This window comes from Myotis nattereri (assembly GCF_964212035.1).
Source record: "Myotis nattereri genome assembly, chromosome: 2".
Classification (NCBI taxonomy): domain Eukaryota; kingdom Metazoa; phylum Chordata; class Mammalia; order Chiroptera; family Vespertilionidae; genus Myotis; species Myotis nattereri.
This window is the reverse complement of record NC_138076.1, coordinates 48,592,879-48,615,657: the sequence shown is the minus strand read 5'-3', so window position 1 is coordinate 48,615,657 and position 22,779 is coordinate 48,592,879. Positions and strand designations below refer to the sequence as shown.

Sequence of the window (22,779 nt, the reverse complement as noted above, 5' to 3'; positions counted from 1 at the left end):
GCAGGAAAGACAAGAACTCATTAAAAATTAGAGAAATGTAATCCTTTTAATAAGCCTCTGAGTTAGTTTCATTCCTTTATAAAGTCTCAAAGGCATAAGATGTGTAGTATCATTTTAAATGATTCTTATTAAACATTTCAAATTTAATCAATAAAGTAAAAATTACTATGTTGCATTAAGCTATGATTATTTTTACCTTTTAAAATGTACAAATAGAGAATACAGAATTTTTTCTGCTCCATGACTGTTGACAGAGTTAATTTCTCTTTCAATAAATTTGGCCTAGGACATTACCTGGAAGAAGAATAAAAATAAACAATAATATTTACAGGGTGGAGCAAAAGTAGGTTTAGAGTTGTGAGCATGTGAAACACAGAGTTTATTTTTGCATTATTATTTATTCATTGTATTATTTTTCATTCGTACAACGATAAACCTACTTTTGCCCCACCCTGTGTTGTTGAGGTTGTTTTTGTTGTTAAAGTTGGAAAAGAATTTATCATAAAGCTTCTACATTGTAAGTTCTCCATAAATGTTATTTGACTAATATTACATTCTGGCAGAAGGCAGCTATAGAGAGAGAAATTTCAAAGTGTGTCAATGAAGTCAGGACAAATGATGCATCACATTCTTAGAAGAGTAGGAACAGAATGTGTTGAGATCCTTTGGAAGCCTGAGAAAAGGCTAACAACATGAGAGGAATGTATTGAGTTTATAGTGAGGATCATAGGAAGCTATGGAATTCCAAGTGCGGCAACATGTAAGTTAAAGCCTACACATCTGCTCTAAAAGATGTCTTAGGTTTTGGAAATGATTTATAGGCCAAAATGAGGCAAAATCTAGGGGAATTTTTTCTTAATTTGTTTTGTTGGAAATGAATCAAACTTTTCATTAGTAAAAGTAAAGGGCCCAGATGAAAGGGAATTTCTCAAATTACAGACAAAATCTTAGTTTCCATTATGCTATACTCTAGCATTTTCCCTCAGATTCCACACAAAGAAGATTCAAATATTTGAAAACATAATGTTCAGTATTTTGAAGAAAACAAATCCAGAGGTACTACTACCAAGAGAAACATAGTTATCTTGCAATTGGAAAGGAAACTCTCAGGAAGGCACATACAGAATTTAAATTTGGGTAGAAATTTTAACCTGATAAATTAATGTATTTTGCAGTCCAAGTGATTTAATAACATCATTGCTAGACTATACTTTTAGATTCTGCTTAGAGTTTGACAGGGAAGGAGGTGTCTCTGAGAAAGAAATTTATTTTGTGCTAGTGGATAGATGAAGTGCTGCAAGCAGGAGGTTCATGCAGTTTATGCCATTTGTGTATTACACAGAGATTCCAGGCCAAGGGGATACAAGAGATAGGACTATGCACTGCACTATGACTCATGCCCCCAGGACCATTTTCCTGACACAGAGTACTATCTACTCACCAAGTCATCTAGCTGCAGGGCTGCATACATCCAGAAAGAGAACTCTTTTTCTTAGTTTATGGAAAGATGATTTACGGCTAAAAACATGCCCTGAGCAGGCGCAATCTCTATCTCATGTGCAATATATACTATTTTTATTCTATCACAGCCAAATTCCCATGGTCCCTCCCCCCGGGGCCCAACTGGGGGGGCCAGCAGGTCAACCTCTCACAGTCCCTCCCCGCTGCTGGCTGGCCCCGATTGGCCTTGATTGCAGGTCAGGCTGAGGGACCCCACCTATGCATGAATTCATGCACCAGGCCTCCTGTAAATAATTTAAAAGTATAGCCCAGCTGGCATGGCTCAGTGGTTGAGTGTTGACCTATGAACCAGGAGGTCATGGTATGAATCCCAGTCAGGGAACATGCCCAGTTTGTGGGGTCTATCCCAGGTGTGGGGCCTGCAGGAGGCAGCCGATGGATGATTCTCTCTCATCATTGATGTTTCTATCTCTCTCTTCCTTCCTCTCTGAAATCAATAAAAATATTAATAATAATATAATGGTATAAACTAGCAATAAAAGACAAAAGAATAAAAGAAAACATTAAAAGTTGATCTAGAAGTGCAAAATTACTAGAAAGCATTAGATATATGCATATGTAAAAATAGGATTATGCTTAATATATTACCTACAGTTAGTTATGCTTACACATTGACAGATCAGATACAGGAAGCTGTGAAATGAAGTCACAGGTATAGACAGCAGTGCAAGGTCTAAACTACTTTCTGGCACATTAACCAGGAGGTTTCTGCAGGTGAAACACAGTTACTTCCCTATACTTTCTCCCTAAATTATCAAAAATAAACCTTTAGCATCTGAGGTCCTCAGTTTAGAGGTTCTCAAGGAAGAGATCTTTATGCTTTATCTCTTCTTATGCACTTCCAAGTTTGCCAAAGGCTATCAGTACTGCAGAGTCAAAATGCTGAGAATGAATATTAGTAAGTATTCATTGCATAAAATGTGGATATTAGCTTAGGTATGATATTAGTTGTTTTGAAAAACCACTGTCTGATCCGCTTTATTTTTTATTAATAAAGATAATTTTGTATGCTTACTCAAGTAGAGCAAATTATTAATAATTTCATTATACATATTTTTGGAACCATTAAGCATTTAATGTACATATTTGTGTACTGATTTTTAAATGCTAAAAATAAAAAAAAATTGTATATAATCATTCTTCTGTTATTAGACTCAGGAATTGAAATTAGCCACAGCTGCCAATGATTTCATCAAGAATAAATCTCTCTGCCACTTTTGTAGGATTATCTGCACTATTCTTTCTTAATTACAATGCTCATATGCATCAATTTGTGGCTATTTTATTTCTAATTAGGTTTATTTGAAAAAGTTAATTATATGCTACTCATTTTCTTTCACTTAATATTTAATCAAAGCAGATTCTCTGTGAACCAAGAGACAGATATTCTGTTAATAAATATATTTAAAAACATAAAGTTCAGGCTCAGGCAATATATTTTGGTATATTGCCAGAGTAATGTTTTGTACTATTATATTTAATCCCTGAATATAATTAATAAATATTTTTGCTTACAAGCTACAAAATATAATAAACATTCATGTTGAGCAAGTGCATATATTACATATGGTTTGCTGTTAAATTCATTTTGTTGTATTGAGAAATCAAAGCAGTAAGAGATGATTATTGCTGTATAGATAATAAAAAAGACATCAGCCATCATTGTAATATCTGTCAACACAATAGCACATTGAGCTTCTATAAATAAGTGATACCATGCTGGTATTCCATAAGCCAAAATATATCGCCTAGTTCCCAGCACTCTATACACTTATGATCACTGACAAAAACATGCCCTATAACCTAGCTAACAAACATGAAAAATAAACTCTGAGAACATACATAAGTACCAATAATGATCACCACTAAAACATTGTTCAGTGTGGTAGAATTACTTATTACAACAGAATTTAAAAGAGATAAAATGAAAGGGCTAATGCCATTTCATCCTTATAAATTCCTTAGCTAACTTTATGAATTCCTTAATTAACTTGACTAGCCATTTCAGGATTCGGAAGGCAAAAATATTCTCATCGCAAAAGGATGTAAAGTGCTGTACAGTTTTATTTTATTCAGCTAAGATGCTGTCTGATTATCAAATAAAACCTGTACCTCAACAAAGCTTCCAAGAATTCTTCCTTTTTTCCATTTATCTCTTGCAATTGAAAGAACAAAAGCCATTCTCGCACACTCTCCTGCATGAGGAATAGCTGCCTTATTTGGTTTGTCAGGAACTTGCAAAGAAGCTGAGCGCTTAGAAATGCAAATAATGAACACTTCTTGCCAACCTAAGGTATCTTGAGAAGTGGATGCTTTTGTTGACTAATGCAGTTCCAAATGTGAAGATGAGTTTCAAAACTCATAAAACAATCCAGCATTGTTGACTTAAGAAGATAAGTGGCATTTTCTGTAATTTATTAGTAGACTTCAATTATTAAGATTTATGAATTAACTAAACCTAATGCCAAAGAGAATGTAAGCATTCATGCTTTATAATGGTATCAATTTTCTCAAAAAACAGCACCACCTAGATAATATGTATATAAAAATATGTTTTTAGCTGACACAGTTAGAGGATAGCAGAGAACTAAGTGGGTTATTCCCTCCTCCCCAAATCTACCTGATTTTTGACATACGCTTATGTTTGGAGAATGAAATACTGTAACAAGGCATTATTTATAAAATAAGACATTTAAAAAAAATTAGACAAAAATCCCTGCCTTGAGAAATTTGGGGGACAATAGACTGACCAAATAGATATAGTCAGCTAGCCCACACCTTGTACATTATAGATCTTAAAACAATATTAATCTTTTTGCTTTCTCATATTCCTCTCTCAAAACAACTAGTTCAATTATAGCAATGATACTCATTTTTTTTAGAATTCAGAAAAAAAGCAGACTTGTACTACAAATCATTTATATCATTACATTATTCCATAAAAAAAAACAATTTTATTAAAAGAACATAATTTCTAATATTTGTTCTTACTATTTTCTAGAATAGAATCACTCACATTATTTATATAAAATGCACTTAAAACAGAATTTTACAGAGGAAATTAAATGGTATATATTTTTATGTCAATAAAGAAATATGTTCCCGTCATGGCCAGTGTCGCTCAATTGTCATCCTGTGCACAGAAAGGTCACAGGTTTGATCCCGTTGGGACTGTGCAAGAGACAACCCACTGATTTCACTTTCACTTTGATGTTTCTTCACTCTCTCTTTTCCTCTCCCTTCCTCTCTCTTTCTAAATTCAATAAAAGCATGTCCTTGGTAAGGATAAGAAAGAAAGAAAGAAAGAAAGAAAGAAAGAAAGAAAGAAAGAAAGAAAGAAAGAAAGAAAGAAAGAAAGAAAGAAAGAAAGAGAAGGAAGGAAGGAAGGAAGGAAGGAAGGAAGGAAGGAAGGAAGGAAGGAAGGAAGAGAGAGAGAGGGAGGGAGGGAGGGAGGGAGGGAGGGAGAAAGAAAGAAAGAAAGAAAGAAAGAAAGAAAGAAAGAAAGAAAGAAAGAAAGAAAGAAAGAAAGAAAGAAAGAAAGAAAGAAAGAAAGAAGGAAAGAGGGAGGGAGGGAGAGAGGGAAGGAAAGAAGTTCCAAACTGGTAAAAAAGTTCTTTCCAACAAAAATCATAAACTCCTGTATATAATCCCATTCAGATGCAAAATAAATAATAAGAACAAAATACAAAAATAGCAGGCAACAAAACAAAAAGTAATCGATCAGACCTTCAAAACCTCAGAGGGAAGGTAGGGGAGGGTGGGGGTAAGGGGGAGAGATCAACCAAAGGACTTGTATTCATGCATATAAGCCTAACCAATGGACACAGACACCAGGGGGGTGAGGGCATGAGTGAGAGGGGGTGGGGAGGCAATGGGGGGATAAGGACACATATGTAATACCTTAATCAATAAAGAAAAAAATAAATCAAAAACAAACAAACAAAACAAAACAAAAAGTCAGCAGTGCCAAGAAAATAAAGGGAGATGATATTCACAAGTTGTAAGGAGGTTGATTACCATGTTGGAGGAAAACATTTCCTTGAGAAACCTTCATCAACGAAGACCTGGGAGAGAAAATTACCTTTAACCTGATCTTATGCATAGATTAAGAATCTTTTTTTTTCTTTCAGTTTTAATAAGCTTTTAGCGTAAGAAGGTGACACAGATGAGAATGGCTTGGGATAAAAGAAGCACAAGATTTACTGAAAAATATCCTTAGAATAAGAATGAGTAAAAGGAGGCCAGCCAAGAATACAAAAGACACCTTTGGCTAAGGGTTCTTAAATACATAAAATAAGAAATTTGGGAATTTATTTAATGATTTTATTCAGATGCTCTCTACTTTTTTATAGTATTATTATCCTTAAAGAATCACAGTTACCATAGCACATATGATTTGTCCTTTTCATTTATTTGTCTCTTTAGAAATATTTATGTGAAGTAGTTATTTTAGGCATTTTTAAATATAGATTGAAAATTGTCTTGTGGCTCATGGAATAAGAGTAAGCAACTTCAATTAAAGGAACTTCCGTAGTTACCTAAAAGTCTAAAGGCCATGGGAAGCATAATTATGAGTGATAGGTAAAGTATTTCCTAAGTATATATACTATACTAAATATATAGCATACCAAATATATACTCTACTAAGACAAATAAAATATGTACTTAAGAGATATAACAGGAGTTCAAAATTATGTTTCTGAAAATAAAGATATACTGCTGTCAGTTCAGCTTGTTTTGAAAATGTGGACTTGTTCCAACATGATTGACATATGAGGGAATAATTTGAGCAGAATGCAAATTTAAAAATAATGCTTGTGTGATTTTGTCCATATTCAATACCAGGTGAACGCAGAAAACTTCAACTAATTGAATCAAGGCATGTAGGAATATACAAAATGCACAGAATATACACAAGTACACACTTCAAAAATCTAGGAACTACCTCCATGCAACCATTCCTATTTCATATAACTCTTCCCACCACTTTTCACATGCCCAGTGTCCAGCAAATTTCAGGTATATTTTAAGATAAAGTGCTAGCCTAGTAGCTATTGCTTAATCATCTGACACTTGTAAAATTGTGCTACCATTTTTAAGCTCTTCTCTCTTATTGTGTTTCTGTCATTGATAAAATGTTTGTTTTGTTCCAACCCTACTTTTTGCCTTTGGATTTATTGGATAGTTTTGCACAGTGCAGTGCTATTTAGGAATGCATATGTTGCCTTATAGCACAACTGACTGTATTAGGAGGTCAGAAGAAATAGCATTGTCATATACAGAGTCAGAAAATATTTCTAATCTTGTATTTCCATAAAACTTCAAGAAAATTTTAGAGACATTAGAAAAGGGCATTTCAATAGTTCAGAAAACAGGAAAAGAAAGGCATATGCCTGGTCGGTGTGACTCAGGGGTGAGCATGGACCTATGAACATGAAGGTTCTGGTTCAATTCCAGGTTTTTGGGCTTAATCCCCAGTAGGGGGCATGCAAGAGGCAGCCGAACAATGATCCTCTCTCATCATTGATGCTTCTCTCTCTCTTTCCCTTTCCCTTCTTCTCACATAGCATGCATAGTGAATATAAAGGAATTAAACTGATTTGGGCTAAAGGTTATGCCAATTAAGAAACAAATAAGGACTCATCCTTAGTAAAATATATCAAGACAAAGATATATGATGTCCAAATTACTGCATTAAAATGCATTTATTTATTTTTCTGGGGTGAATAAAATATTTGACATGTGTTCATTTTAAATTTTCTGTTTTTATAGGGTCATGTCTTTAACTTTTTGAATATTATGTTTTTATGAATTTTCACATTTTTCTATATAGAGGAAGTATAATGTGGGAGCTTATCTGTTCGGGGTTTAATGTAGAAAGCAGATGTTTGTTAAAAGACAATCTCATCTACTACTGGAAATCCAAACCCAAAACTTAGCCTATTGGGACGATGCTCTGAGCTACCTTTGCCAGCTACCTTAATAATTGATCTTTAAGAAGATTACCTATCATGTAGCATGTGTTTAAAGAAATCTATGATAAATCATACATATGATGTAATTATAATTGCATAAAAGTAAATATTAGCATGTATTTCTACTATTTAGGAAGATGTATAGAGGAATGCTTAAAATTTGCATTCTTAAAATAATTTAAAATTATTTTAAATAAGAAAACAAAAACCCATTTAAATGTATGCATTCAATTTTATTTTAAAAACAAAGAAATGTGGCCCATTTTTACATCAATGTTTTTGTATGCCACAAGGTACCATGCAATATGGTGTATTACTAATGACATTTTATAATGTCAAATCCAGAAAAGGCATTTTATTTATTTATTTCACCTGAAATCATCTACCAAGATAGCATAGCTTTTAATTTATGTTATTTGATTAAATTTTTTTTTCAAAAACCTACTACATATTAAAGATTGTTTTTGAATAGGACTATCTTTTTTAAAAAAATATATTTTATTGATTTTTTACAGAGAGGAAGGGAGAGAGATAGAGAGTCAGAAACATCGATGAGAGAGAAACATTGACCAGCCGCCTCCTGCACATCCCCCACCGGGGATGTGCCCGCAACCCAGGTACATGCCCTTGACCGGAATCGAACCCGGGACATTTCGGTTCCCAGGCCGACGCTCTATCCACTGAGCCAAACCGGTTTCGGCAAATAGGACTATCTTGTTGAATAAGAAACTAGTTACAAAAATCTGGTGGTTGAATCAGAAAAATCAGTAATTTTTAATTAGATGACTGCTTTGACATGTGCTTGCCCACAAATTCTTAAAGGAATACATAGAGTGATAACTAATCAAATTCTAGTTTAATTTGTTTAAAGATGAAGCATATTTCACTTTGCTAGAGGCCCCAGGTACTTGTGGTGGGCTGAACAGATGGCAGGGATTTCAGGAACTTCCCAGGAGCTGCCAAGAATTAATCTTGGGGATCATTCCTGCTCCCCCTCTCAGGTCATCAGCCACTGGAAACCCATAGCTAGTGAAAGTTCTTATCCGTCTGTAATGTAACTGGGTTGCTGATTGGTGTTCTTTGCTTGCTTTCTTGTCTTTGGGGGACTTAGTTTGAAGTTTCCATGGCTAATGTCCCAGTCCACCCTTTTATGAGTACTCATCTACTTACTCTAGGGTTTTTTCCATTTCTGTTTTTAAGATATCTTCTTATATGTGAGATTTCATGTTGTTAGTCTAATCAGAAAGAAAAAATATGGGGAATAATAATTTAACCCCCCCCCCCCCCCCAAGTCTTTTTCCTAGAAGGATTTGACCTATAGAAGTGCCCTCCATTAGGCTACGGGAATGGCAGTGTGGGGGCCACTCCCATTTTTATAAAATAATCTATAATAATAAAAGCATAATATGCTAATTAGACTGGACAGCCAAACAACCTTCCAGAAGTCATTCCGGACAAAGCCTTGCAGCAGGGGGCTGAGGCAGAGGCAGTTAGGGACAATCAGGTAGGCAGTCAGGTGAGCAGTTAGGGGCAATCAGGCAGGCGAGCCATTAGGAGCCAGCAGTCCCAGATTGCAAGAGAGTGCAGGCAGGGCTGAGGAACACTCACCAACCCCCCACCCCGCCCCACATGAATTTTGTGCATCGGGCCTCTAGTAATTAATAATAATAATAATAATACTTTAACATTAAAGCCACTGAAGGCTAGTGAGTTATCTTTGTTACAAAATTTGCCAAGAAAATGCCTTGGGTAATAATAATTGGCTTTAAATTTAAAATCTCAAAGTTTTTAAGGCAAAATAGATATAATTAAAATGAAGGGTATATGATAAAGCTTTTTCAGTGGTAATTATATATGCCTAAACATAGTTTTTCAAAGTGTTTGGTAACTTAAAACTTTGGAGTTTGCTGGATTAAACAGTAAAAATTATTAAATATCTAGGTATTTTTAAATAACAGGCTACTGAGTATTAATCTGAGTTTGCTTAATAATCAAGAGGATGGATTTGAATCTGTTCATGAATAAGTCTTATATTTTAATTGAAATATCTCTTAAAATATGAATGTATTGTTAATCTGAGGAATGTTCATTGCTTACATGCCATCTAAAAATTAAAGTTTCTGAAGGTCAAGAAATCTAACTAATTGGAAAGAAAGTATGACTTTGGTGCAATAAAGCATGAGTCATGGAGATGCATTTTGAAGGAATAAGAAAGTGGATTCTAAAGCTAGTTATTTCTGAAAATTATAAGGTTTCTGAAGAAAGTTTGTGAAAGTTGTAGAATTTTGTGAAGAGAAATGTTGAAAGGAAGTTATGTAAATGACACAGGCTAGTAAGCCAGGGCAAAGGGAAACTGAGATGGTTAAACAGCAATTTGGAGCCATCTAGTAAATCCTATCTTTCCTAAACCAAGGACACTTAAGAGTCAATGATTTGCATTTTGCCTCCCTAACCAGAGGGTATTACCAGATGGCAAATAGCTTATATCAATGTACTCAGGGAGACTGATAGCACAAATCCAATTAGTGTCATTTGCTGACCACACCCAAGGACAAATGAAGTTAGAGAATAAACCTTATTTTATTTTGGTTAGTCTTTTTCTAGTCTGATAAAAGGAAAAATATCTGTTCTGTTTTTCTACCCAGGAAGCAAAAGTTCTATAAATTAAATTGGTTATATGTCATATTAATCAGGTATTATTTTTTTAAAAAGGGGGTTCTCTTTTAATCATGGAAACTGAAGTTTGATAGCCCATGTTTATGTCTAATACACTTTGATATATGATTTTTTGGCAAAATAAATTTGACAATTCTTCTAGGGTTTTAATTTTAAGAAACTTTTTCTTGACCTAGAATTGGCTTTAGATCACTCCAATAGGCTCTGGAATTTCTTAAGGATTTGTTCTCTCTCATGAAGGAAATTTTTCTGCTTGAGGTACATGGGAATCTTTGTCAAATAATAAATAACTATATTATGCTTTCATTTATAGCTCTAATTATTATTCTGGAATATTGTGTTTTGCAGAAAGGAAAAGATTCCATTTCATTTGAAAGTATTGCTCATTCTTAAACTTTTTGTTTTTCAGATATGAGGAAGAATTTTTAAAGCAATTTGGTAAATTATATATTTTCCTCCCTATCTGTCCCTCCAGTATTTTGGCAATTCTTAATAAGTGGCAATACATTTCTTTGCATTAATTCAATAAGACATGTTTCTGATTGTAGCCATATTAACCAAGATAAACTGATAATGGACCTGCTTATAGCAGCCATGGCTTCACCATCTTTTGCAGAACTTGGTCCATCCAGCATTCTACAAGAATCCCTTACAATCCACAAGGACAGGTTATTGTTGAACGTGCCCATACTACCCTGAAAGGTATGGTAGTAAAACAAAAAAGGGGGAATATGGGACTCAAGGACACTGCTATGATTCTATCAAAAGCACTCTTTTCCCTTAATTTTTTGAATTTGAATGATCATTTTCAATCCTCAGTAGAACAGCACTTTACCTCAATAGCCTTATCTCAGAAACCACAAGTCTTGTGGTGAGATGTGGACACTAATAACTGGAGGGGACCCAGTGAATTATGAACATGGGGGAGAGGATATGTGTGTGTTTCTATCCCTGTAGGGCTGCTGTAGATTCCAGCTCACTGGATTAAACCCTGCCATGGCATGGCATGGGACCAGTGCTCTTCCAGAAATGTAGAATTTGGTCCTGGGGCCGAATGATGCACTTTCTCCAGACCCAGATGGCCCCCAGAATAACCTGGCAGATGATGATGAAGCTGAAGGCAGAAGCTGAGCAATTATTGGAGTGTACTCATACTCTACACATTCCAGATAACTAACCATTGCTCTTTTTATTTTTCTTATAGTCTGTAAAATCAAAACTGGAGCAGTAAACATGCTTTACAGACCCTGACATTCCAAAACAGAAAGTTCACCTCCCTCTGTCTTCTACATTCAACAAAACAAAAAAGGGAGAGATGTTGGGGAGCACAAGAGACTTGGTTGGAAAGTTATAAGGAGGACAGTCTGATAAAAGGGAAGTGAGTGGAAGCCCACTTACCCTCTTTATTGGAATTCCGACTTAAGGGAGACTTAGGGGAGTGTCAAAGGTGACACCCCTAATTATTCCTTGACCTTTCCAAACAAGTCTGTGCATATGCAGACCCCCAGGTGTGGAATCCTTATGCTTAATCTCTGGATGCCCTTGCCTAGAGGATGATGTAAACACATGTGTCCTCCCAAGATTACTCACCCTACTGACTGTATCTAAAGATAAAAATTCCAATAAAGGCCCAAGGAGGCAGGCAATCGAGGTTGCTCTGGCCACTAGAGCCAGGAAGCCCTTAGCCCTTTCTTTCACAGTCAAACTGTGGCTGAGTAATCTGTTCATCTGTCGATCAGGGGTTGCTGGTCAGCCCCCACAATTCCCAAATGGAAATCCTAAAGAAGGATACTCAGTTACTTTGTTTAAATAAGTAGAAAATTAAAATTATTGATTCTGTTGGAGAGAAAATAAGGATTAACTATCTAATTCAGTTGAAACAAATCTGCAAATAATTAAAGGTGAAAAAAAGCTGTGAATTGATACCTTCAAATGAAGTATGAATGGGACATCATCTCATCTGCTTTATATTCAATTATTAAGAAAGATAAAAATAAAAGACAATACCTAAACTGTAAATTCCAGTGATAAGTAATTGTAATTGTGACTCTCTGTGATTCAAATATCCCTTAGAGAAAGAACATCTACAATTTGACAAGCACTCGTTCCATTTTTTAAATGTATTTTTAGGAATATCTTGTGAATACAAGTAAAATTTTGACTCTAGTTCATTGACATACATCTCAAGCAGAACATTGTCATGGATGAACAAACCACAAATAAGATGCCCAGCTTGATTTAAGCTGCTGAAATAGTGATTTTACTGGCAAGACATGGTCTGCATGCTGTTTTGAGTCAGGTGCCAAGGATACTCTGTGGCAGGATCATTTGCATTTCAGACATTAGCTAGTTCTTTAATTAACAGAATCTGTGATGTATTTGTACTTCATAGAACTGGATCTCAGGGAGAATGGTGCAATTTACTAAATAGCAGACATTAGGTAAATCATATAACTTTTTGATTCTGCCTTTACCTGTGTAAAACAATGTATTAATATCTATTGTACTGAAAGACTATGGAAAAAAATCAATAAAATTATTATATAAGGCATGCAGGAAATTCAAAATGCTACCTCCTATGTTTCAAATCATTTTCTTATTTACTCTTCTGCAATCACACCGGTCTCCTTAGTGAACCTTGAATATCCCAGGCAACAGACAACAGGGCTTTGGTACTTGGTTTTCCATCTGCCTTGAAAAAATGTGCAAACTACACATTTGGAGTAAAGACCTCTTTTCTCCAAGTCATTCACTTGGTCACTCTAAGATTTTATCCCCCCACCCCCCCTCCCCTGCACACACACACTCTCTATCCTCCTTTACTTTCATTATTTCTTGTTATTTTAGAATTTTCTTCTCTATAGCATTTTGATGTTTAACTTATTCACTGAGTTTGCTGTCTCTCCAATTTGAATGTAAACTCCATGAAAGGAGTAAATTTTTATGTATTTGTTGACTACCAGAACCCAATGTCTACAGTAGTGTCAGTGACAGAGTAAATGCTTGATTTTTTTCATAAATAAATAAATGCTATATGGATGATAATTTTTATTATTAAATGGTAAAATAAATCTATTCTTAAAGTAACTGCCCCTTTTTGTTTTTATATGTTTGTGAGGTGAAAGCGAAGGATGTTAATTAAAGAGAGCATAGAGATTTTGAGGGCCGAGCAAAAATGACAGATGTTATTTTTGTCATGCTGTCTTCACTCCTGATAGATGCTTCCTGGGGCATTATGCTGATGAAATTTTTTTCCATCCTGGCCAAGACACAAAGACTTTAATAAAAAATACTGTCCTCACTGGTTTGGCTCAGTGGATAGAGCATCATCCTGCAGACTGGAGGGTCCTGGGTTTGATTCTGGTCAGGGACACAGGGGAGAGGGGAGCGTGCAGGAAACAGCCAATCAATAATTCTCTCTCATCATTGATGCTTCTATCTCTCTCTCTTCCTCTCCCTTCCTCTCCGAAATCAATAAAAATATCTAAAAAACAAAACCTGCCTTTGGGTTTTGAGTAAGGGATAGTGTCAAACGAGTGACAGTTTCTGTGCCACATATTTGACATGTCCATAGTAAATATTTCAGGATTTCTTTTTCTGCTACACTAAATTTCTACTTAGAAATTTAGTGTAGCAGATTACCTAGTTTAACAGTCTATTAGAGTCACTGAAGAACTGGTCACGTGTTTTTTAACCTATTAACCTAGAGAAAGATCTCCACTTACTCAATGCGCAAATGAAAACCTATTAATGTCCCTAGAACTTGCACAGGCCATTGTTTAAGGACACTAACAAATAGAACTTGTAAAACATAAAGTAATTGCCACAATAGTAATTGTGAGTCCTCATGGTGCACATAGATTTGTTTTTGGAATAGGTTAAGGAGTTAGATGCTGTGACATATAACATATGTCATGCCCAGAGCTAGAATGAGTTGTCTACAGAGAGAGAACATCAGCTTATGAAGCTTTGTTGCTGTTAAAAATGAAGGGCTGACAACCAAGGAGAAACTATTTGCAAAAGACAGATCTGCTAAAGGACTTCTACCAAAATATTCAAACTCAGAAACAAGAAAATGAACAATTCAATTTAAAAAATGGACAAAAGAGCCCTAGCTGGTGTGGCTCAGCTGGTTGAACATCATCGCATACACTGGGAGGTCACAGGTTCAAATCCGGTCAGTGCACATGCAAGGCTTGCAGGCTTGATCCCCAGTAGATGGCATGTAGGAGGCAGCTGATTCATGATTCTATCCTCAATGATTCTCTCTCTCTCTCTCCCTCTTCCTTCCTCTCTCTCTAAAATCAATAAAAACATATTTTTAAAAAGTGGGCAAAAGACCAAAACAATGAAAATATACAACTGACAAATAAGCAAATGGAAAGATGCTCTACATATGTTATCAGAGAAATGTAAATTAGAACAATGAGATACTATTACACACCTACAAGAATGACCAAAAGCCAAACACTGACAAAATGCTGGCCAGGATGTGGAGCAACAGAAATTCTCATGCATGACCGGTAGGAATGTAAAATAGTCCAGCCACATTTGAAACCATTCGGCAGTTTCTTACAAAACTCGACATACTCTTACCATGTGACCCAGCAATGATGCTCCTTGGTTTTATGCAAATAAGCTGAAAATTTATATCCACATAAAAATCTGCACATGAATGTAACAACTTTATTCATAACTACAAAGATATCTTTCAGCAGAAAAATGGATAAATGAACTATTATTGTATATCAGATAATAGAATATTATTCAGTGCTCAAAAGACATGAACTATCAAGCAATGAGAAGACATGGAACAACCTTAAATGCACATTATTAAGTGGAAATAAACCAATCTGAAAAGGCTACATCCTATGTGATTCCAATTGTGTGACATTCTGGAAAAGGTGAAACTGCAGAGACAATATAAAAGGCATTAGTTGCCAGGGATTAGGTTGGAGGAAGATAAAAATAGAGCACAGAGGATTTTTAGGGCAGTAAAAGCTATTCTATATGATGCTATAATGGTGGTACATGCCATTATACTTTCGCCAAAACTCACAGAATGTACCACACCAAGAGTGAACTTTAATATGAACTATAGTCTTTGTATGATAATGACATGTCAATGTAGACTCATCAGTTGAAACAAATGTTCCACTCTAGTGTCGGACATTGACAGTAAGGCAGGCTGGGTCGGAAAAGTGGGTAATAGGGGCATCGGGAAAACCTTTGTAAGTTATACTCAACTTTTCTGTGAACCTAAAACTGCTCTAAGAAATAAGGTCTGTTAAAAAAATCATCTAGATTTTACAAGCCTATGCCAGCAAATGTGTGTTAAGAAGAAAAATTGACATATACAGTTTTAAATTCATAGAAAAACTTATATTTTACTTAGACCTCATGACCTCATTAATTCAGAGCTGCTCATTCCAATGCATGATATTCAAGCTGAACTGAAAAACGCTTTGTAGTCCTACAACACCCCCCTCAAAGGAAGGGGGTGGAAATTATAGATAGAGAATCCTTATTTTGTTAAATATATTCATCTATTTTCAATATTTGAAGCACTTTAAGAAAATTATTTTACACATGAATGGCTGAAGTACTAGAATATAAACTCTTAGCTATGCATATAAGAATGCCTATTCAAAAAGTTTCTTTGCTTTGAATTTTTTTAGTTGTCATGTAGCAATATAAATGCTTACTTTTTAAAATTATTTCTAAAATTGACTAACATTTTTGCTTAAATATTTCTGATTCCTGCCCCTGACAACATTTCAAAATAAATTTTGACATAAGTTTATGTGTATAGAATGCTTGTTACTGAAAATATTACTTTTTATTATAATACTAGAGGCCCAGTGCATGAATTTGTGCACGGGTGGGGTCCCTTGATTCGCCCTGCAGCTGGTAGGGTAGGGGTTGCAGAAGGGACTGTGGGAGATTGCCCACTGGCCATGGGGGAGGGGCCATCCCATGGTCGGCCACGGGGAAGGGACCACAACTGACCGGGTGGAGGGACTGCGGGAAGTTGGCTGTGGGAGCGCACTGACCACCAGGGGGCACCTCCTGCATTGAGCGTCTGCCCCCTCGTGGTCAGTATGCGTCATAATGACTGGTTGACTTATTGTTCTGATCATTCCAGTCGTTCAGTAGTAACAGTCCTTAGGCTTTTATATATACTAGAGTCCCGGAGCACGAAATTCGTGCACTCAGGGGGGTTGGTCCCCCAGCCTGGCTTGTGCCCTGTCACAGTGGGGGAGCCCTGCGATCGATCACCTCAAAGAGGTAGGCCCTGCCCACCCATCTGGAGCTCCTCGATGAATTGCCCCAAAGAGGTAAGCTGGAGCCGGAAGTCCCACCTCCACGCTGCATGGAGCCGGGAGGCAGGACCCCCAGTCAGGCCTTGCCACGCGGAGCTGAGGGACCCCAGGCAGGCCTCTCTGGACCCCAAGGCAGGCCTCGCCTCACAGAGCCAGGGGACCCGCCTCCTGAGTGCACGAATTTTGTGCTCCGGGCATCTAGTATATATAAAATATACACTATATACACGTGTGGAGCCAGGAGGAAGCCAGACTCCCAGGCAGGATCCCTAGGCAGGCTCTGTGCCATGCATGCAGTGTCAAGCCCAGCCCCACCCACCTGCACGTGCCCGCTGTGCGTGCAGCCATCTTGTGACAGTGTGAGGGCATCATGGCATGATGACTACTTACGTTTTTACTAGTAAGGATAGATGAACTGCTCCTTTTGTCTTAGTTTTTAATAATGAATATTATTGAACCAATAACAAATACATCATAAATCAGGCTTTCAAATCTATAAATGCATTCTGTACATCAAAGACCAAGTTTTGTTCATAAACATCATGTAAAAGAAAGTAAACTTAGATAATTTTAAAACAAATATTTAGCATATGTAAACAGAATGTACACAATGCACCATGAAAGTTTATATTGGGTGAATTCTCTGCAGAAGATATTTTAAAGTACAAGTCTAAAGAGTTTGAAATTATGTGTTTTCCTATTAGTGTTTCTTAAACATTGACATTCTTGATTTTTTTTTCTAAAACATATTAAAATGTTCAAAACTTGGATTATCTGACCCAATGTAAAATGTGTTAAAAATGCTTCTGAATTTCTTTATTTTTTAAAATGTATCTTTATTGTTGAAAATATTACAGATGATCCCCTCCACCTGGCATCTGTCCCCCCTCCAGGCCTTCACCTCACTATTGTCTATGTTCATGGGTTATGCATATATGCAGATAAATTATTCGGTTAATCTCTTCCCACCCACCTCTCCCTTTTCCTTTAAGGTTCATCAGTATGTGTCATGTCATCTATGTCTCTGGATCTATTTTGTTCTTCAGTTTATTTTGTTCATTAGATTCCACATTTGAGTGAGATGATGTGACACTTGTCCTTCTCTGACTGGCTTATTTCACTTAGCATAATACTCTCTAGGACCCCATGCAGTCTCAAAGGTTAAGAGATCTTTCTTTTTAATGCTGTGTAGTATCCCATGGTGTAAATGTACTTTTTTTTTTTTTTATCCACTCATCTATTGATGGGCACTTGGGCTGTTTCCAGATCTTCCCTATTGAAGATAGTGCCGCTAAGAATATAGGTGTTTCAGGATTCTTAGGATATAATGTCTTTAAGTGGTAAATACTATGGGAGAGAAAGATTCTTCCTCTCCTTGAGAATTTAATCTTCACTTCATCTAAGTTAAATATTGGTCACAAATCTGCTTTTCAAACATTTCAGCTAACTTTTATGGGAAACTAGCTAATGATTTTGGATCAAAATTGATATCATGGTCTAAATTACATTGTTATGGTAAGCTGTATACTTCTTACATAATAAAATATCTTTCTAGTTTTCTTAATAGTAGTTGTTTTCTTTCTTTTCTTCATGTGTCATGTAATTTTTGTTTACTTTTATTTAATTCACTCTACATTTTAACTAAAAATACTTCAAAAAATTTTTATGGAATTTATTGGGATGACATTGGTTAAGAAAATTATACATGTTTCATGGGTACAATTGTGCAATACATCATATGTACATTGTATTGTGTGTTCATTACCCCTAGTCAAGTCTCCTTCAATCACCTTTTATCCTTTTTTTACCCTCTCCCACCTCCTGCCACCATACTCCTCTGTGTCTATGAGTTTTTGTTTGTTTTCTTGTTTATTCATTTGTTGCCTTCAGTTTTATATCCCATATATGAGCAAAATCGGAAGAAATCATGCAATTCAACACCTAAAACTCTAATTAAAATACAAACAAAAACAATACCAAACAGATACTTCTCCCAAGGATACATATAAATGGACAACAGATATATGAAAAGATGCTCAACTTTACTAGCCGTTAGAGAAATGCAAACCAAAACTGCAATGAGATACCACCTCACACCGGTTAGAATGGCTATTAGCAACCAGACAAGTAATAACAAGTGTTGCAGAGGTTTCAGAGATAACAGAACCTTCATTCACTACTGGTGGGAATGTAAACTGGTACAGCCACCATGAAAAACAGTGTGGAGGCTCCTCAAAAATTAAGAATAGAGTAACCATAGGACATAATAATTCTTCTACTGAGTATCTACCTGAAAATTTTGAAAACATTTATTTGCAAAAATATATGTACCCCAGGTTCATTGCAGCATAGACATAGAAAAAAAAAAACTGAAGTGTCCTTTGATAAATAGTTGGATAAGCAAGATGAGGTCCATGTATACAATGGAACACTACTCAGACATGAAAAAAAAAAAGAAATGCCATTTTTTGCAAGAGCATGGATGGATCTTGAGAATATCATGCTAAGAGAAATAAGCCAGACAGAAAAGTTTAAAATGCTTTTCTTTTTAATCAGACTAATTGCACTGACCTAGCACCAATATAATTTTATCTAGGAATTGGTTTATATGTAAAACATTATATATATCCTATCTAATAATTAAGAAACATGTTATTAACCATAACTTCACTACCCTTCCCATTGGCTAATCAGCAAGATATGCAAATTAACTGCCAACCAAGATGGCAGCCGGCAGCCAGGCAGCTGAAGCGAACAGGAGGCTTGCTTGTTCCAGTGATGGAGGAAGCCAAGGTTCCCCGCCTGCCACTGCCAGCCTCTGAGCTGCACTCTAAGAAACAATGTTGCAAATATAGAAGCTAAACAATCCCTAGAAAACTGCTTTCAGTAAGCCAGGCCTCAGAGCTGGAGTTGAAACAGTGTTTCAATTATAGAAGTGAAACAAACCCAGAGACCTGCTTTCAGCAGCCGAGGTCTCAGAGCTGGAGCCGAGCCTCAGAGCTAAAGCTGGCTCTCAGCTCCAGTGACAGCCATAGAAGGTAAATAAATACCAGAATGAAAAAAAAAAAGAAAAAAAGGGAGAGGTTGGTAGCTTCAGTCACCCACCAGCCTGAAAACGGCCTTCAGCCCCTCACCCAGACTGGGCAGGCACCCCAGTGGGGACCCCCACCCTGAAGGGTGTGTGACCAGCTGCAAACAGCCATCATCGCCTCATCCAGGCTGGCCAGTCACCCAAGCGGGACCCCCACCCTGATCCGGGACACCCTTCAGGGCAAATCAGCCAGCCCCGACCCGTGCACCAGGCCTCTATCCTATATAGTAAAAGGGTAATATGCCTCCCAGCACCGGGATCAGCGGAGCCGCGAGGCCTCACGCCCCAGGATCAGCGGAGCCACGAGGCCTCCCAGCACTGGGATCAGTGGAGCCATAAGGCCTCCTGGCCCCTGGAGCAGCGTGACAGGGGGCAGCGCCCAAACCACCTGATCGCCTCGCGGCTCTGTGTGTGACAGGGGACGGGGCCACAACCTCCCTATCTGCCCTGCTCTGTTAGTGACAGGGGAAGGCACCCCAACCCCTGATTGGCCCTGCTCTGTGCCTGATAGGGAGGAGCTCCCCAACCCCCTGATCGGCCCTGCTCTGTGTGTGACAGGGGGCGGTGCCCCAACTCCCCTATCGGCCCTACTCTCTGCGTGATGGAGGTAGCTCCCCAACCCCCTGATCGGCCCTGCCCTGTGTGTGACAGGGAGTGGCGCTGCAACCTCCCTATCGACCCTGCCTTGAGTGTGACATGGGGCGGTGCCCCAACTCCCCAATCGGCCCTACTCTGAGCCCGACCAGGAGCTGCACCTAGGGATTGGGCCTGCCCTCTACCACCCAAGAGCGGGCCTAAGCCAGCAGGTTGTTATCTCCCGAGGGGTCCCAGACTGTGAGAGGGCACAAGTGGGGCTGAGGGACACCCCCCCGACCAGTGCACAAATTTTTGTGCACCGGGCCTCTAATATATATATATATATATATATATATATGAATTTGATTATTTTTAACCATACACAGTTCTTTTTGGGGAGTGGGGGAGCTATATTTATAAATTTTATTTTTTTAGCCCCAAAATAAATATAAATGAAAACCTACTCTTTAAATGCTTGGAGGCTTTCCCTATAATGTACCATTACATTTACAGCACAAAACATTCTCCTATGAAAATCAGCATGCAGCTCTTTTACACACAATTAGATATGCACACACACACTATATATATTTTCAAGGAGTTATGAATTGTCTACTTACTAAGATTCCTGTAGTGGAAAATTAGGAAAGTGGGCAATTCCCATACTTTTTAGTCTTGGGAAGGTAAATACAACCTCTCTAAATGTTTTTAAAAAGATGAAACATGTAAACTACACATCCTCCTTAAGACATGTACACATGTTGTTAGAAGAAAGCAAGGACCCTGCCACATAAATGATAGTGTTTCTCAAAAGAGAAAGAGATAGCATTTGAATAAAAATGCAAAGTTGGCCCTAGCCAGTTTGGCTCAGTGGATAGAGCGTCAGCCTGCGAACTCAAGGGTCCCAGGTTTGATTCCAGTCAAGGGCATGTACCTTGGCTGTGGGCACATCCCCAGAAGGGAGTGTGCAGGAGGCAGCTGATCAATGTTTCTCTCTCATCGATGTTTCTAACTCTCTATCCCTCTCCCTTCCGCTCTGTAAAAAAATCACTAAAATATATTTTAAAAAATGCAAAGTTGAAGAACAGATAAGAGGGTCAAAGTTGTTACGTACATGTTCCATGGAGAAATCGGAATTGTCTCACAGGAAACAGATCCTCGATGCATCTCAGCCTCTCCTGACATTAAATCAGCCCTCACTGGCAGCAGTCATGCTCTTCCTGTACAGTCAAACGCTTAGGCAGGCTCCATGCAGCATCTGTTTAATTCCAACAGCCAATAATGAGGTCATGTGGTAAATTCCCCCTCCCCAGAAAAGAAGTGCAAAGTCAGCCTCTGTGACTCAGGAGCTCAACCAGGTCAAAGCTTTGGCATACACCAGAGGCTGTCTTCATGATAACCAAAGCTCAGAAAGATTCTCAGTTAAGGGATTTGCCCCAGAAAGGAAAACAAACAAATCCACAAAGCCTATAAATAAAGAGAACAAGCCACAGTTCCTCTTTAGACAAGGGTTTATAGTTTCTTAGGCAGCAGTTCTGAAAGCACCAACTAAAGCCACAATGCTCCTAGGAGAACATGATGTTTTTAGGAGAACAGGATGTGTTGGTAAGGCTGCTCTGAGAACATTTGCCCACAGGCAAGTGGCAGATGTGCCACAGAAAAAAGTTCAAACAAACACAAGTCAGTTTTCTTCTATTATAGCATAAACTGGTCAGCAACCCAGGAAAGACTTAAAGCAATAAGAGGCATTACAAAGAGCCCCAGGAGCTCTTGTGTCAATCACAAAACCTTGGCAGGAAGGAAAGGTCTCTCAAGGCTTTGGGTTGTTGGTTAGTTTGTTAGGTTTCAGATACCTCCTTCTCCTCCTTCTTCTCCTCCTCCCCCCCTCTTCCTCCTCCTCCCCCTCCTCCTCCTCCCCCTCCTCCTTCTCGCTGTCTACTTCAGAGGTGTCATGAAACAGAACATACTCTCTGCTGCTGAACCTAAATTTAAGTACATCTTTCTCTTTCAGTTCATAGTATCCTTTTGGTTCAATGCGCTTGTTATTCAAGAACTTTCCATTGAGCCAAGGCCATTGAGGTAGGGCTTCACCCTGCGGCCACCTGTCCCGTCAGCACAGGTGTATTCCACAAGCCTCTGCTGGAAGATCGCATGCTGGTTTGAACCAGAGGGATAATCGATTGGAATGTCTGCGATTGGGCCATGTTGTCCCAAGAGGTAAGCGCTTTGTCCATGGATGTGCATGATTGGAAGCACCTCTTAATTTTTAAAGGGGTAGAGACACTACCGTTTTATAGGGATAAGTGCTTTGGGGGGTCGCTTTGAATGACTACACCTCAGAAGGTTAGTGTCCTCAAGAAATGCCCCCAGAAAGTTGAGGATTGGCTGTTCCTTAACAGGCACCCTTTGTTTTGGTTGCTGCCACCAGGTGGAGAAACCAATTCCTGAAACTCATTACCGCTGGTACTGACTTCAATCCTTTGGTGATGCTCCCTCCCCCATGGGGCATTTAAGGCTCCTGCTCTGCCTCCTGGGCCTGCAGGTTCTGAAGGGTTCCATCAGGTCCCTGAGCCTGCCCACTCCCAGGGCTCTCATTAGAGCTTCTCCTCTGATGGGG

The 22,779-nt window shown here is 37.9% G+C and overlaps 1 long non-coding RNA gene across 1 annotated transcript in view; it reads right to left on the bottom strand.

The window, feature by feature from the left end:
- The window catches only part of LOC308514738, a 94,155-nt gene extending 72,650 nt beyond the window's left edge, over positions 1 to 21,505 (bottom strand). The window contains exon 1 of the long non-coding RNA XR_013995610.1: positions 21,277 to 21,505. This is a non-coding gene — a long non-coding RNA (uncharacterized lncRNA). The remainder of the gene's footprint in view (positions 1 to 21,276) is intronic.
- Positions 21,506 to 22,779: the final 1,274 nt, after the last annotated feature.